Source organism: Symphalangus syndactylus, chromosome 6, assembly GCF_028878055.3.
Source record: "Symphalangus syndactylus isolate Jambi chromosome 6, NHGRI_mSymSyn1-v2.1_pri, whole genome shotgun sequence".
Lineage (NCBI taxonomy): Eukaryota > Metazoa > Chordata > Mammalia > Primates > Hylobatidae > Symphalangus > Symphalangus syndactylus.
In genome coordinates this window covers 50919735-50937419 of record NC_072428.2, presented here as the reverse complement: position 1 = coordinate 50937419, position 17685 = coordinate 50919735, and the positions used below count along the sequence as shown (strand labels likewise).

Here is a 17685-nt window from a genome sequence, read left to right as displayed (position 1 = left end):
TGCTGGACTATAAATTCAACTATATGCCAGCTTTAAGCACAGTGCTTTGAAGACAGTAGGAGCTTAAAAAATATTCTGTATTAATTGAAAAAATAAACTAAGCATGAGTGGTATTTCTGTGTCTCTCTATTCCTCTTCTCACTCCATCTTCATGTGCATCTCTGGATATGTCTGATTTTGTGCACTCTAAGGCATCCCTCTAAGCTGTTTACCCATCCAGCATATGATAGAAGACTCTTCAAAGTGAATGATCAAAGTCCCTTGTTTACAGGGTTCCCCCACCCTCTTCCTTTCTGAGCATGTGTTCTGGATATGCTGAAGCCAACCTCACAGGACTTTGTTATCTTTCCTAAGTTTCTGTTGGTGAATTTCCATTTTATATAGTTTTATGAAATGATTTTAGTAAATAATTTTTAATCATTGTAGCTTCTATGGTGGATACACAAGGAGAGGCAGAAAGAGAGGGAAAAAAATTACAGAAGTCTACAAAGGGATTTCTCAAGCAATTGCTTCTTCTTGTCATTGTTGTCACAGCAGTGAATCTTGGACAAATAAGGGACACTCAATAAAACCAAGTGTGTCAATAATCATGCTTGTAATAACCTTGAATTCAAGTGGTAGCTTATCACAGCTGCTAAATAACTTTTCTTCTCTGGTGAGTTCTGTAGACATTTCGAGTATAGGGCTGGCAACTGTGTTTAAAATAAGTTCTCTATTATATCAGGACTCCATGGAAACCTCTAGTGAACCAGAAGGGCTGGTGGTGAGAACAGTGTTATTAGAATACCATTGGTATTTGCCAGCTGTGGAAAACATGGGGTTAGAGCATACACTGATGCCAAAGGCAAACTAATACATGGCCGGTCCCAGCATGGCAACAAGTAACCAAATATGGGAGAGAGAAGATCAAGCATACTGTAGAAATTGCTGTGAACAGATACATTCAGATAAAAAGGAAAGGGCAACCCAATATATTCTGGTCTGCCAGTCAGCAACCATTTTCCCATCTATGCACAGGATAGGATATGGCTGTAGTACCCTGAAGTTTTTTCACAAAGCATATTGATACACAAAAACATTATCGAGATACACATGTCATCGGTGTGCCATGACAGGGCTCTTGGTGTGAATCTGACTAGTGTCTTAATACCACTCCAAATGTGTTGAGGCCCTAATGAGAAACACACCTGATTTTATTCAACCCAAACTGATACATTTAAATTATACTGTAACTATATAAAAAAAATACAAGCTTTTGAGGGCAGATATTATAATCCAGGCATCACCTCTATTACTCACATTGTCTAGCACATTATAGATGCATAGTATGTGCTGGCTTGATGGCAGGATGAAGCTTAAGTTCCTAACCATTCTTAGAGGAGCTCTGCTTACCTCTTGGGTTCTGAGGGGTCTGACTGTGACCAGAGAGGCATGAAGAGGGCAGGCTCAGCATGATCACCAGCACTGAGAACCACATAAACTGAAGCACTACTAGGTGCTGGCTAGTGGGAGACTTAAGACCAACCAACCACCCTATGGGGCAGCCAGGTAATCAGCATGTTTGGGGGCTAATTGTTAATAGAAGAGGTCCTGAAGGGTATGCTTACTTGTCCAGTTCTGTGTGACTTAGAGGTGAACCCAGTGGGCAAAATAAGATACAGTGGGTGAAGAGGATAGAGCAAGCCTTAAGTAGGAAGTTATGGATCAGGGAAACAGGAAGGAAAATCAGTAGGGAAGTATAGAAGACAAAGGAGAAAGGGCCAGAGAAACAGAAGGAAGAATCTGAAAAGGAGCTCAAGGGAAGGTTCCTCTGTGGGTAGCATGTTAAAGAAAAGGGAAGCCAGGCGCAGTGACTCATGCCTGTAATCCCAGGACTTTGAGTGGCCGAGGCGGGAGGATCACCTGAGGTCAAGAGTTCAAGGCTAGCCTGACCAACATGGTGAAACCCAAAGTTTTACTCCCTCCCTGGACTTGGTGTCATCTCTTGAGCACATGCCTGATTGTCTCCTAATATTCCCCTCCCAAAGTTTGAAAATGCTTCCACCTCCTCCTGCAGTCCATGAACCAGGATAAAATTCTCTAGCAACAGTGACCAAAGACAGTCTCTCAAGTCTCAGGTATGTGGTTCTGAAGGAAGAGAAGCTCTGCCACACATACACATGCCACCTTGCAAAGCCACTTATTGACATAGAGTTTTAGTTATTTCATTGTGAACTGGAATAAAATCATTTTGAAAGGAGATTTTTGAAGTTAAAAGTGTTGCCAGAAAGGAGTCACAATCCAGACCCTAAGAGAGGGTTCTTGGATCTCTAATAAAAATACAGAAAAAACAGTCAGGCCTGGTGGCAGGCGCCTGTAATTGCAGCTACTCGGGAGGCTAAGGTAGGAGAATCGCTTGAACCTGGGAGGCGGAGGTTGCAGTGAGCCAAGATCGCGCCATTGCACTCCAGCAGCCTGGGAGGCAAAAGCAAGACGAGAGAGAGAGAAAGAGAGAGAGAGACAGACAGAGAGAGGGAGAGAGGGAGGGAGGGAGGGAGAAGGAGGGAGAGGGGGAGGAGAGGGGGAGGGGGAGGAGGAGGAGAGGAGGAGGAGAGGAGGAGGAGAGGAGAAGGAGAGGCGGAGGAGAAGGAGGAGGAAGAGGAAGAAGGAAGGAAGAAGAAGGAAGGAAGGAAGGAAGGAAGGAAGGAAGGAAGGAAGGAAGGAAGGAAGGAAGGAAGGAAATCAGGGTATTCACTTGAGATTCAAAGTCTTTAGAATAAAAATTAAAATTTGGGAAAATAAGTTTGTATTGATGACTGATTCCAATCCCAAGCAAGGGTCTCTGTGCAATGCAGGACTGGGAAGGTTTAGGCAGGGGTGCTATCTGATTCATGAGACAACAGGCACAAAGTTTTACTCCCTCCCTGGACTTGGTGTCATCTCTTGAGCACATGCCTGATTGTCTCCTAATATTCCCCTCCCAAAGTTTGAAAATGCTTCCACCTCCTCCTGCAGTCCATGAACCAGGATAAAATTCTCTAGCAACAGTGACCAAAGACAGTCTCTCAAGTCTCAGGTATGTGGTTCTGAAGGAAGAGAAGCTCTGCCACACATACACATGCCACCTTGCAAAGCCACTTATTGACATAGAGTTTTAGTTATTTCATTGTGAACTGGAATAAAATCATTTTGAAAGGAGATTTTTGAAGTTAAAAGTGTTGCCAGAAAGGAGTCACAATCCAGACCCTAAGAGAGGGTTCTTGGATCTCGTGCTCAAGAAAGAATTTGGGGCGAATCCATACAGAAAAGTGAAAGCAAGTTAATTAAGAAAGTAAAGGAATAAAAGAATGGCTACCTTATAGGCAGAACAGTCCTGAGGACTGCTGGTTGCCCATTTTTATGGTTATTTGTTGATGATATGCCAAACATGGGGTGGATTATTCATGCCTCCTCTTTTCAGACCACATAGCGTAACTTCCTGATGTTGCCATAGCATTTCTAAACAGTCATAGTGCTGGTGGGAGAGTAGCAATGAGGATGACCAGAGGTCACTCTCATCACAGTCTTGGTTTGGTGGGTTTCAGCCAGCTTCTTTAGTGCAACCTGTTTTTTCAGCAAGGTCTTTATGACCTGTATCTTGTGCCAACCTCCTATGTCATCCTGTGACTTAGAATGCCTAACCTTCTGGGAATACAGCCCAGTAGGTCTCAGCCTTATTTTACCCAGCCCCTATTTAAGATGGAGTTGCTCTGGTTCAAACGCCTCTGACGAAAGGAACAAAAATGTTGTTTCTGGTATGCTAGCACTCAGAATGGAGATACTTGCACAATCTATGCATTCAAAAATGTATTTTTTTCACTTGTGCTTTCTGCCTATGTCTATTTTTATGTCCTCATGTTTAAATCTTGACCAAGGCTATGCATTTTCCTATCCTTACTCAGCAGTTTGTGAGGAATCAGACAAAGTTTCCCTTCTACCAGAGTAGAGCTACTTCTCTTCTAATTATATCTTACACCCCACAACTAACCCAAGCTTCACTTGGTTCTTTGCTCCTATGGAGACCCCGGCTCACTCATAACTATCTTTCTTTGTTTTTTCCTCTGCCATTCAGATTTGTTGCATCTTCAGCCAATAACTTAACTATGAACCAGCGTGAAAAATCCAGTTATGTGTTCTGCAGACTTCTTGAAACCCATCGTTTCATGCTTCTTCATACAGTCTTATGCAGTAGTTTTGGGAATTAAACAGTTTGGTTTAGAATCCCACCTTCCACTTATTGGCTGCAGATCCTTTAGCAAAGCACTTTATCTTTCTGTGTTTTGGTCCACTCATCTTTAAGTGGGGATACCAATAGTACCCACATGCTTGAATTATTTTAATGATTAAATACATTAATATGTCTAACGTGTTCAGTAGTGCCTGGTCCATTGTAAGTATTATAGAAATCATTGCTGCTATTATTACTGTAATCATCATTGAAAATTTTGTGAAAATGAGACCATTTGACCTTTGGGCTGAGAAGATACTCTGTCTGGCTCTGACAAAGAAAATAAAAACCTTTAAAAAGCTCTCTCACAATCATAATACTTCAGGTTACACAAGATATTCTAACATAAAGACTTGTGTTTTATTCTCACATGCATCCTATGAGAAAGCAGAGCATAGTAGAGGTTTCAGTTTAATCTGTCATGAGAAAAATTAGAGGTTTCAGTTTTATCTGTCATGAGAAAAATTTGAGGTTTCTAAACACTGACTTACTCAAAATATTATGCTTTAAAACTGAAGGAAGCAAAACCTCAGCATAGGCCTTCTGAAAGCTTATCATGGCTTTTTTTTTTTTTTTTTTTTCCAGGGCAAAGTGTTCTTAGGAGCAAAATGTTGGAATTTACACCATTCTCATGTGGATTAAGAGAGGTTTCCTCCTGAGGATGTTGGAAGCCTCTGCTCAGAAACTTTTTCCTTCCGGATCATGCTTACAGATCTGATTACACCCAAGAAGCCTAAAATGTGTGTCAGCCAACTACATGTGGACAAGGTAGTTTTTAGCCTCCTTCTGGGACTAGATATTCATTCATCAAGATGAGTGCCTTTGAAGCAGAATCTATGATAGGGTGGTTGGGCCACCTAGAAACATATGGCCATGACTAGGATCTAAGGTTAGACATACAGAAAGGATGAAGCCTTTAAAAATAGGCATTCATTCATTTATTCATCCATTCACACGTATAACCTGAGTACCTACTGATTTTCTAGTACTGAATTAGGCCAACATGATAGAAGAAGATATGTATGCCCACGTATGTGGGGTAGTAGAAACAAAGTCACCACTTAACAAATATTAATTAAAGTTATTATTACTAGTTAGTGGAATACTATTAACAATATTTTAGCAGCCATTATTTGCAAAATGTAACACTTTTAGGAGAATTACATCTATTATACCTCAGTAAAACTCTGTGAAACAGACTTTTTACATATTTCTTCTGGATAAAAAATAAAATCTGATAATTTGAGACATTTTTAAAATTATACAACTAGTAAGTAGTTGAATTTTTAAAATTTTCCATTCATATCCTAAATATGTCTATGATATAAATTTAAAAAATTATATATACTCCATGTATATTAAATATAAAGTAAAGACCTTTTATCCTTACCTTTCTATCCTCCCTGGAGGTAATTTCCCTTTATAATCTGCCATACATTTCTCTGCATCTTTTCTACACATTTATACATACATATATGAACATATTCAAACAAATAGTCCTATTGGCTGGTAGCAAGGGCTATGTGTAGCACTGTTATTTCCATGATGCCGCACTAAAATCAGTGCTGCTTGTCTGCATTTTTGTGTTATAGTGAATGCAGACTAAAATCCAAAATAAGTCAACAATTGTTAAAAGTGATGACCTCATTGGTTTTGCTATCAACATAGAAAGAAAGGGAAGACATTTTCTCAGGATTTTTACTCAAGGAAAGGCAGTGGGGAAAGAGGCTTTGGTATCCTGTGTCAATCTGTATCAACAAGATCTTCAAACCTCCCTCTGCGTGGCCCCAGGTGAGGCAGTGTTCCACAAACCTCTCCTGCCATCTTATGGTTTGTATAGCATGTGCAAGCTGCTTCTAAAGAAATACATATAGAAAATACAGATATATAAATGCTAGAGGCTACCAAGTTGTAATTTAAAAATAATGATCATAATCATCAATGTATTTATTGTTTATTATTCTTATCATTAACAGTCACAGTCTTTTATAGTAAATCCTAAAATTGAAGGTTTGAATGTTTAATGCTATGAAATATTAAATAAGTGACGATAGTATCGTTTATGCTGACTGTCCAGGATTGGAAATGCTACAGCAAAATGAGATAGGCATTTTATGTATATCATCTACAAAGACTAAACTAAAATAGCTGGGTTGTCAGGTCAGAGCAATTTACAGGGAAAATTAAATTCAAATCTTCGTAGGAGCATTTGTTGATATGTCTCTGTCCAATTTGGGGGCAACAGTTTAATGCCAGAAAATATCTATTCTTTATCTGACTCTCTTTCTTTCCTTCTTCCTTTCTTTCTCCCTTTCTCACTCTTTCTGTGTTTAGAAATGAATAATAGAATAACTAAATACATTTATTTAACAAGCAGTCATTGTTTAGTTGTTTATCTAATGAGAGGACTCTATTTTAGCAACTACTAGGTACATAGAATATATTGGTGCATATATTCTCTGTTTCTATGAAGCTTGTATTTTAACAGGGAAAGGAAATAATAAAAAAGTAACAAAAATAATTACAACCTCATATAGCTGCTATGAAAGAAACAAAAAATTTGATGCAATAGAGAATAACAAAATTTACGGAAGCTAGTGTGACAAATGCGGGTTCTGAGAGGAGGTAATATTTCAGCTGTGACCTGAGAGTTGTAGAGGCAAAAGAAGTATTGCCATGGTGGTATTGGTCCTGGAGCTCTGGTTCAGTTCAATCAGCAGACAGAAGGAAGAGAACCATATGATCATACTTCAGGAAAAAGACTTACACGTGATTGGGGCTACCCAAAGGGACTGGTTTTCCCAAGAGCAGATAATTTGAGTGATAAAAGTAGTTATTTTGAACCCTTCCTTCTGCTAGCCCTAGCTATGGACCACCATGGATATTGAAGTAAGGGCTTCATTTTGGAATTACTCTCCACACATTCTGAGTATACACAAGGGCACTGAAATATTCTAGAAAGTCCACAGCACATTCTGATGTTTATACTCTAAGCCACACAGCACCTTTCCCCAGATCTAGGGTCTTTCACATTAGGTTAATTTTTTAAAAACTTAAACACAGAAGTTCGAAAAAAATTGAATATATAATTCTCATTCTCTGTGGCTCATAAACATTTAATAGAGAAATTGATGAAACTGTAAAACCCTGAGTTGTAGCCCGAAGATATAAAATTTCAACATAAAGAATGAACAGAATGGCCAGAGGCAGAGGTACCCCGAGAGACAGTGATAGCTGTATCTAAAGAGTACTGACTTAAAAAATAGAGAATAACATATATCTCATTATATCCAAAGGGTTACATAAGTTTTAAGAGTGGAAATAACATGAAGGACCTTAAACAATTAGGAAACAGAAATTTGACTTGCTTCAGATAAAAGCTTTTAAAATATTTTATCTAAAACAAGTAAGCTTGTTCAAAAAATATAGGATATATGTGTACATAGTGAGATGATTACTTCAATCCAGCAAATTAACCTATCCATCAATCCAACACCTTCCATAGTTACCTTTTGCTTTTTCTTTGTGTAAGGGCATCTAACATCTACCGTCATAACAAATGTTTAGTTTACAGTACAGTATTAAGTCCTCATGCCATACACTAGATCTTTAAAGTTATTTATCCTACACAGCTGCAAGTTTATAACCTTTGACCTACTTCTCCCTATTTTCTCTTTCTTTCTTCCCCTTTTTACACTGTTTCTATGTATTTGACCTTATTTTTCTTTTGAGATTCCACATATAAGTAAAATCATGCCTTTATTTGTTTCTGTGTCTGGTTTATTTCACTTAGCAAAATGTACTCTAGGTTTATACATAATGTTGCAAGTGGCAATATCTCCTTTTTTAAGGCTGAATAATATTATATCATATATACATATGATATATATCACAATATCATATACAGACCTGTCACAATTTATCTGTTCATCTATATATAGATACCACTTAGATTGTTTCCATGTCTTGGCTATTGTGAATAATGCTGCAATTAACATGAGAGTGCAGATATCTCTAGAAAATGCTGATTTTATTTATTTTGGATACATATACAGCAGAGGAATTTCTTCATCCATCATACAATAACTCTATTTTTAGTTGTTTGAGAAACTTCCATACTGTTTTCTATAATGGCTATGTTAACTTACATTCCCACCAGCAATGCACAAGAGTTCTCCTTTCTCCACAGCCTCTCCAACCCCTATCTCTTGTCTTTTTTGATAATAGCCATCTCAACAGGTGTGAGTGATACTTGTGGTTTTGATTTGCATTTTCCTGATGATTGGTGATGTAGTGCACCTTTTCATATGCCTGCTGACCATTTGCATGTCTTCAGAGAAATGTATATTCAGATCCTTTGCTCATTTTTACTTAGGTTACTATTATATTTTTTGATATTTAGTTGATTGAGTTCCTTATATATTTTGGGTATTAGACTTGTATCAGATATATGATCTGTAAATATTTTCTCCCAAACTGTTCCTTTTGATGATTGTTTTCTTTGCTGTGCAGAAGATATTTAGTTTGATGTTGCTCCACTTGTTTATTTTTGCTTTTGTTATCTGAGCTTTGGCACATTTTACAGAAAACAATTTGAAAATTTGTATGAAACCACAGAACACCCCCAAATAGCCAAAACAATCTAAGAAAGAAAAACCAAGTTGATGGCAGCACAGTTTCTGATTTCAAATTATATTACAAAGCTATAGTAATCAAAAACTTTGGTACTATAAATAGACACACAGACCAAATTGAACAGAATAAAGAGCCCAGAAATAAATTTACATATATACAGTCAAGTGATTCTCAACAAGGCCACCAACACAATAGGGGAAGGATAGTCTCCTCAACAAATAGTGTTGAGAAAACTGGATATCCAAATGCAAAAGAATAAAACTGGACCTTTACCTTAAACCATAAGTCAACTCATAATAGATTAAAGACATAAATGTAAGACCTGAAATCACAGAACTCCTGGAAGAACATGTATAGAGATAGCAGCTTGATATCAGTCTCAGCAATTTTTTGGATATTGTCTTGATTTGAAGAAAATTTTCACTGGAAATCTATACTGACCAATTTTTTCTTTCACAAATAAAGTTCCAGGTTTTTTTTCAGGTTTCCGTTGTTTCCTCTAATAGTTTTCTTGTATGCAATGTGTCTTTTTCTATGTCTGCTTTTAAGATTGGTATACGTTTGTTGTTTATGCCATTTGTAAGATATGCGTTTAGTTGTATGTTTTATTTTTTAATTGACATTGCTCAAGATTTTCTAAAGATATGAATATTTTCTTTATGTCCAAATTTTGAAACATTCAGTCAATAATTCTTCAAAAAATGTTTAACCCATTTTTTCTCTCCTTTTGGATTCTAATTTCATATATGGTGGACAGCTTGATACTTTCCCACGAGTCTGGCTTTCTGGGTTTCTCTCCCTGGCTTCCTTTCCCACCACATGATCTCCTTGCATGCACTTGCTCTTTGTCTGCTTTCTGCCATGTTTGGAACCAGCATGAGACCTTTATCAGATGCAACCGCCCGATCTTGGACTTTTAAGTCACCAGAATCATGAACCAAACAAAACTTAAAAAAAAAAAATAATAAGCTACCCAGACTCAGGTACTCTGTTATAGCAAAACAAAATATGCAAAATACACTAAAACTTTAGCCCAACTTGGAGTGGGGAGAAGAGATGGTTTCCCAAAAGGGGTCTCTCTGAAAAGTTTCCACAATGAAAATGAAAATCGGTTCCCTTTCATAATGACTGAAGAGAGGTAGGATGTTATGAAAGAAGGCGTTTCTGAAAGAGTTGCTATGGGAAGATGTGGAGACTTCTCTGTAAACCTTCCAGACTCTCAGTGCACACACAGATGCAGGTGTCCAGGGAGGCAGGGGGATGGACAAAATGAATTGCAACATGAAAATTTCTTAAGGGCTGTGGACCAGTCCAGAAGACCCTTTTGGCAATCTCAACTTCTGTGGGTGTTTCCAGCCTGAAAGACCCGCATCGATCTCACACCACAAAATGCAGTTCTTCTGGGAAGGACTTGTTCTAACAGGCCTGAGAGTGAGGTGACCTTGTGGCCATTTTCTGTGACTGAGACACCTTAAAAGAGTCTGTTGTAAGTCTGGAGACATTGAGAACCCTGTGCGTAAGGATTTTATTTAGGTCTGTGTCTGGTCAGAGTGGGGATTTAAGGCTTGGTCAATATGATTCAGACTAAAGGCCATACACATAGATTTGTGTGAGATTACCATCTGTAAAAGTCTGAAAAAGCCGAGAAAACCTCTCTCTCTACATCAATTTTAGTTTTTATGTGAGTTTGTAAGATGTAGATATGTCTATTTTGTGCATGAGAGAGAGGAAGATCATCCTCAAAGGAAGAGTGAACTGGTTGGCAGCTTTCAGCTGTGTAGTGGGTATTGAGGACACGGGAAGATTGTGCTGGAAGAAAAGCCACATTTTCTTGAGCCCTGAGGATAGTAGGGCCTTGGTGCTGGTCAGAATTTAAGCCTATCCTTGGGCTGAATGCTCCCCCTGGTGGCTACATTGGAAAACCACAGCATGTGTACAGACCTTGGGAATTCAGTTCTCCTGGAGGAATCTCCTACTTCACCAAGCCTGGCTCAGTGGGCTGGCTAGGTATCAATTCGGGATAGAGGTTCCTTAAATAAAACTTATACTGGCCCCTTGAAAGCCAGGCTTTCCACCCCACCATACCCCCACCCCACCTCTGTCTCTCGCTTGCTCGCTGTCTCTCTCTCTCTCTCACACACACACACACACACCCAAACAATATTACATGCAATGAAAACCATTTGCACATTTACAAATAGGCACACTGTTACAGTGACATTTTCACTTTTAGTAATGGATTTAGATTCTTTAATAATGAATTCTGATACCTTAAAGGTTAAGGCCTGAATGACTCACACTAATGTGTTGATACTTCACCTTCCCCAACCATCATGCACCCACATTCACTTCACCTAATATTCGCATAATTACCCGTGGTGATAGAGATAGGTCCGAGGGCTTGCTCCTTCATTGCCCCCATCATCCTCCTCTTGGCCTCCAGCCTTCAGAAACTACCTCTGCCTTCCTAGCCTGGGCTAGTGACCCTATTTTGGAAACTTTGTTGAACAATCTAACATCTTTACTCAATGTGAGCTTCATAAAGGCAAGACCATGACATGTTTATCTATATATCTTCAAGTTCTTGATCAGAGTTTCTCACAGGACGCACTTAATGCATGTCAATGAAAATTGATGAGAATGTTTAATGTAATTTCAGTCAAACTTCAAAGAGGACTATTTTGTGATATGATAAAACAAATCTAAAGATCATTTAGAGCAATGAAGAATCAAAAATGCTGAGTTCTTTCACTTGGTTTTCAAATATATCTATTGCTTGGGCACTGGTCCTTCAATTATATAATTCAGAGAAATAGAGTATAAAGCTATTATACAGATGTTAGTTTAAAAAAGTAAGCAAATATTAGAGATCTCTAAATGGTAGGTTATCCACTAAACAGTATTGTTTATCTACGTAAAAAGCTGTCAATTACATATCTTCATCTGGCTCCATACACCAAAATAACACTGTTTCCAGTGCAGACTTTAAATCCTTCCTGCGTATTGTTAACAATGTACTCTGGAAAATATGATTGTTATCTCCTGCCTTTTTAAACCCAACCATCAAAATGTGTACCATGTTTGACATGTCATATAAACTCATTCAGGATCTTGCCCCTGTCTACCTCTACTGTTTTATTCCAGTAAATTAACTCTCTTAAATGTTATATTTGAGCACCGGAAAATCTTATAGTTCTCAAAACACATAAACAACTTTTCCTCACCTCCATGCCCTTGCTTACACTACCCCTCCTTTTTGGAAATACCTTTGTATAAAGCCCCATCTGTGGTTGATTCTTACCTAGTCTTCATAGTTCAGGTTGGGGCCTTCCCTGGCCCTCACCTGTGGGCCAGGTGCTACCCACAAATATTAATATAATTGCTATGTCCGTCTCTTACGTTACACTTAAGATAGTTGTTTTCCTATCGTATATGTGATAGATGCCCCTGAATAATAGCAATATTTGCTGTTGCTGGTAATAATAGCAGCATTGTTGCTGCTATACTGTCCTTGGCTAGGATCCCAGTCAAATAGGCTAAAATCATGTTCTTAATAAATGCAGGATTTTCTCAAATTTTTCTGGTAGTGATGCCCTCTCCTACAAGCCTAAATGAAGATGCTCAGGTTCTTCCTATTGTACCCAAGCCAGAACCCTCCTCATAACTACAATTTAGTAAGACATCCTGCTCTCTGCATCTTGTCCTATCACCCTGACTCTCCTCCTACACTCTGGCCCTAACAACCAGTTACTTACCTGGTGTAAGGTGGTGCCACTTCTGTCTGGGTGTGGTCTGATCACAATGGCATGTCATAAACTTCATGGGTTTCTGTCCTGACTTTAGATCTATATGCCCCATTTTGGAGCTCATCCCCACACAACTCTAACCAACCATGCCCTATTTAAAGGATGTAATACCTTGCTTCATGCCAGTCTCCAAGAGTGTGTGTGTGTTGGTGGTGGAGAGGTTGTGTGTGAGTTTTGAAAGAAAAGAGAAATATACACATGACCTGATCACATTAACTCAGGTTCTGTAACATAGTCTGGGGAAGAAGTACAAGACGATTTATTTTCTTTTTCTAAACGTTGATGGCATTTGCTACCAGAAAAGCAAAGAAGGAAAAAAGTTTTGTAAAGGCTACTTGTTGTAGGGCTCATTGAAGGAATGTCCAGTGCATTCAAAGATGAAGTAGAGAGCTTTGGGAAAGCCTGAGACACTGACCTGGACATTTGTTTGAGGTAGGATTGAATACGCAAGATTGACTTCTAGGTCCAAAGATATAGAGGCTGGCAGAGATGGAGGGCAATTTAATTATCTGCGGTAAATGGAAATATAAAAATAGACAGGAAAATGAGTGCAGGAATGAGAGAATCTTGAAGTAGTGGTGACTGTGGTGCTTCAAGGCAGATGTGCAATTTAAAAGCCACTGGGGACATCACATGGATAATCCTCTCCATATACCACATCTGGCCTCTCTGGAAAACGACAGGTACATTACTAGTGGATAACAGAAGACGGTAAATAAAATGATAAGTGATATGAATTGATTTATGAAATTAAAAATAAACAGATAAGGCAGTAGTACTTTTGTTGCAGCCGATGTCTGTGTAGCCAAAACCTGGGGACTGAATGCTAAAAAGTTAGGGCTCTTCAGCTTTAAGAAAGAGGGGTGGAGATAAAGAAAGTCTTCTGCCCATAGGATTCCGAGCCCTGGGGACCCTTTGTTTACCATTAAGTTCTCCCAGCTGGAGCCATGGTCTTTCGGAGGATAAATCCTTCTGTGAGAGCCACAGGCTGGTGCCTCTCCGTGACCCTTGTGTCATCCTTATCTATACTCTTCTTTCTTCCTTTGGAACCCACTCCTAGGCTTCACATTTTTGTTATTACCTGCTGGTGAGTCTCACTACTGTCTTGTGCCGGTGTTTCAGGAGTGGGTGATTAGGGGGACATAGGAGAGAGCAGGGGGAGAGAGGAGGGAGAAAATGCAGGAAAATGGGAATGCGTAGGTATCACAAAAGCAGTGAGCCCAAAAAGACTTGGTCTCAGTTACAATTATGGCTTTTCCCCCAAATGTTTGAATGTCCTTAGCCAAATGGATGCCCCACATTCCCTGCACTAAGCCTAATGGGATTTTTGTTTGTTTTCTTTTGTTGTTGTTTCTTTGTTTGTTGTTTTAAGAAATGAGGTCTAGCTCTGTTGCCCAGGCTAGAGTGCAGTGGTGTAATCATAGCTCACTGTAAACTCAAACTCCTGGATCCAAGCAATCCTCCCTCCTCATTCTTCCAAGTTGCCAGGATTATAAGTGTGAACCACCATGTACAGCAGGCTGGGCCTTAGACTTTTCACTTGGAAAATGAAGTCTTAGAAACCAGGGTTCTCACAGAATCTCTTCTGATATACTCAGAGTCTATGCACATAACCAGAGCCAGAGAAAGGAACAGAAAACAGGACCTTCTCTTGCTGGAAAAGAGGAGAGCTCATCTGCAGTATTCTGTTAGGAAGGCCAGGAGGCAGGGCTGCCTCACTCCCCTGATGAGTGCCTGCAAGGCCAGGCCAGCCCCTCCCTGGATCATGTCTAGAGGTCAGGGTGGCAGAAGCCCTCTGATCTCTATACCCTTTCCCGCCGAGCCATCTGGTATACACACCCTCTCCTTTCTCTCATCAGAAAAAGTCATTCACTTATTAAACAAATTATTAAATGCATTTTATGTGCTGGTCAGGTTAACATAGAAAAGATCCCATCCTCAATCTGCTTATTTTAATCCAAACAACACCTTGTAACTTCCCCAATACCCAGGATATGGCCTTGGCCTTCCCCTTCCAAAATCCTCCTCTACCCTACTCAAAACAGGCATGTTTACAGATGAGTTTGACCACTGTGGAAGTGTTTTCTAGGGGTTCAAAAATGAATAATCTGGTTCAAGTCCTTGTGTTTAGGTGCAGCTTCTTTTGCATATTCTCCTATTTATGAGAAACAGTATCCTCCACCAATATAGTTCATTAAGAAATAATATTAAATTCAAACAAAAGAATATTTAGACATAGGTAAGGTAGAGAGCCAATTACTCATTGTATACTGAAAATCTCTCTTTTCAGGAATTTTTTCCTGTGATCTAAGCTGAATCTACTGTGCTTTGAATATTATAATTATGTTGTAATTAGACGTAACTGAGACAAAGGTTCACATCTTATCCTGATTTTCGCTCACTACCAGGCCTTGGGATGGTTGTTTACCTTTTTGTAGTTTTCTCCTTGTGAAGTAGGGATAAAATGTTTCATAGTTACAAGAAATATTCACGATTATGTAAAGTTTTTCACAGCATCTAAATCACTCATGGCCTCAATAAATTGGACTATCACCACAGATCTTTTACAAGTTTGAACTTTATTCTAATGATGGGGGTGGCTACTGAAGGACTGAAAACAGTGCAGTGATTCGTAGAGTTAGCACTTTCTGCATAATTTCGGTGGCTGCAGTAGAGGATGGAACAAGGGAACGAGGAGCCTGTCTTTGCATGTTGAATGACAGGTCAGGCAAGCAGGTGTGGAAAAGCTAAGAACAAGGACATTGGCTACAGAGATGAAGATGGATAGATTATAGGGATAGATTAAAAGGACTTAGTTAAAAATTAGATACAGAAAGAGGGAGAAGGTTGAGTAGAGCACTAGCTCAAAAATGTTGTCTTGAATGACAGGAAATGGTGAATAATATTATCAAAAATGCATAAATATGAGAAGAATCAGGTGTGAAGAGATGGATGCTGGGCTCAATGTTAGACGTGTTGAGTTTCATCAGTATCCTTTTGGAAACACCTAGTGAGAAGGCAGAAACTCAGGCCTGATATGTAACGGAGTTATTTGGACTAGAGATTAATGTCTAAGAGCCACCACTGTATAAGTAATAATAATAATAGATAATATAATGAATGAGAAGTCAAGGTGTTCAAGGACAGTAAACTGAGTAACATAAATATTTGAGCAATGGAAATAAGAGAGTGCATAGAAGCTATCACAAAAATCAGAAGAGAACCAGCAGATCTTGGCATTAAGAATTTCTAGAGAGCGCTCTAAAAAGGAAGGCATGATCAGAGCACACAACTATTGCACAAAAAAATCAATAAAAGCAGGTATGATTAAGACTCTCCGTTGCATTTGGCCCCTAGAAGTCACTGGTGAATTTAAGGAGCATTGCTTTAGCTAAGTGGGTTATAAAAAAAACATTATAGGGTAGTTGGTTGAGTAGTAAATTGAGAAGTGAAGAAACGGAAAAGATAAACGTGGACTATTGTTTTACCCCTTGCCAAAGTGATGTACGCCTTATATCCATGCAGCACCTCTGCTCTCAACTCGAAACTCACAAGTATAATAAAATTCAAAGTAGCTTGCGTGACCTGCAAGATCATGCATGACGTAGCACTTAGCTGCTACTTCAAGGGCATTTGCCACCATTCCCCACCTTGCTTCCTCCATTGAATATACATTGGCCTTCTTTTGTCTTTTAAACTTGTCAAGCTGCTCTCTGCTTCAGGAACTTTCACTTGTTCTTCCTCCTTCCTTGAATGTTTTTCTCTAAGATAGCCACACACTTGCCCTCTGATTTTGATTGCTTCTCTAAAATTACCTCCTCAGAGAGGTCTTCTCTGACTACCCTATATAAGATGCATCACTCTCACCTTCCTCCTTTATTCCATATTTCTTTATTGCATTACATTACCTTGCATTGTAGTATGTATGTATGTGTTTACTTTTGTCTCTGTTCTGTTTCTGTTCATTGTATTTTCAGTACCTAGGTGCAAAAGTAATTGCGGTTTTTGCCACTGAAAGTAATGGTAAAAACCACAATTACTTTTGCACCAACCTAATAGAATCATGTCTGCCATGTAATAAAATTTCAATATGTACTTATTGAATCAATTAATAATTATTGAAATAAGATTAATGGTAATGATACATATTTAATAATTTATTCAAATAATATTTAAATGGTTCCAATGATGTGGTGGCTAAAAAAGTCAATGCCTAGAGCTAATATTAAAATTAAAAAAGAGACAGTCATGGTTTATGTCCACAAGGAATTCACATTATAGAGGCAATACAGAAATTGACAATGCTGCAGGGAAAATATCATGGTAATTACTGCATAGTGAACTACAGGAACACACAGGAGAGGGTATTCAAACTAAACTTGAGGAATTTAAGAAGGCCTTCTGAAGGACCTCTTATCTAAGCTAAGGTGGGTTATATTAGTAGAAGTTAACTAGACAAAGATTAAGGGAAAGCTATTTCAGGAAAAAATGTTTTTATTCCAGGAAGAATGAAAATACAAATGTTTACCTATGAGCAAGAATACTAGATAAACTGGAAGAATTGTTTAGTGTCATTAACACCGTGAATATACAGAGAAAATTAAGATAGATAAGAAAATAGGATATACACGGAGAGAAAATAAGGTAGGGTCTTGAATGACATTTTAAACCTTTTTTACTTCATTAAAAACTTGTTTATGTATATGTCTCTCTTGCTATATAGTAGTCAATAGAGTAGTACAAAAGATGAGTCACTGGAATAGTCCAGAAAGAGTGATCTGAATTAGAATAGCATCAATGAAGGTGACGGTGAGTAAACAGACTTGAGGTATTCAGTAAACAGAAACCCCAGGACTTGGTGATCGGTTGATTAGATACTACAGAGAGATGTGATACGGAGAAATCTAACATAAAACATGACATTTGACTTGTGCCATTGAGATAATGAAAAGTACAGATGTTGCTAGAGTCTGGAAATCAAAAGAGAGAAAGACAAGT

The 17685-nt window shown here is 38.6% G+C and overlaps 1 protein-coding gene across 11 annotated transcripts in view; it reads right to left on the bottom strand.

The window, feature by feature from the left end:
- HBE1 (hemoglobin subunit epsilon 1) overlaps positions 1-17685 on the bottom strand; it is a 208008-nt gene that overhangs the window by 67840 nt on the left and 122483 nt on the right. The window lies entirely within an intron of this gene.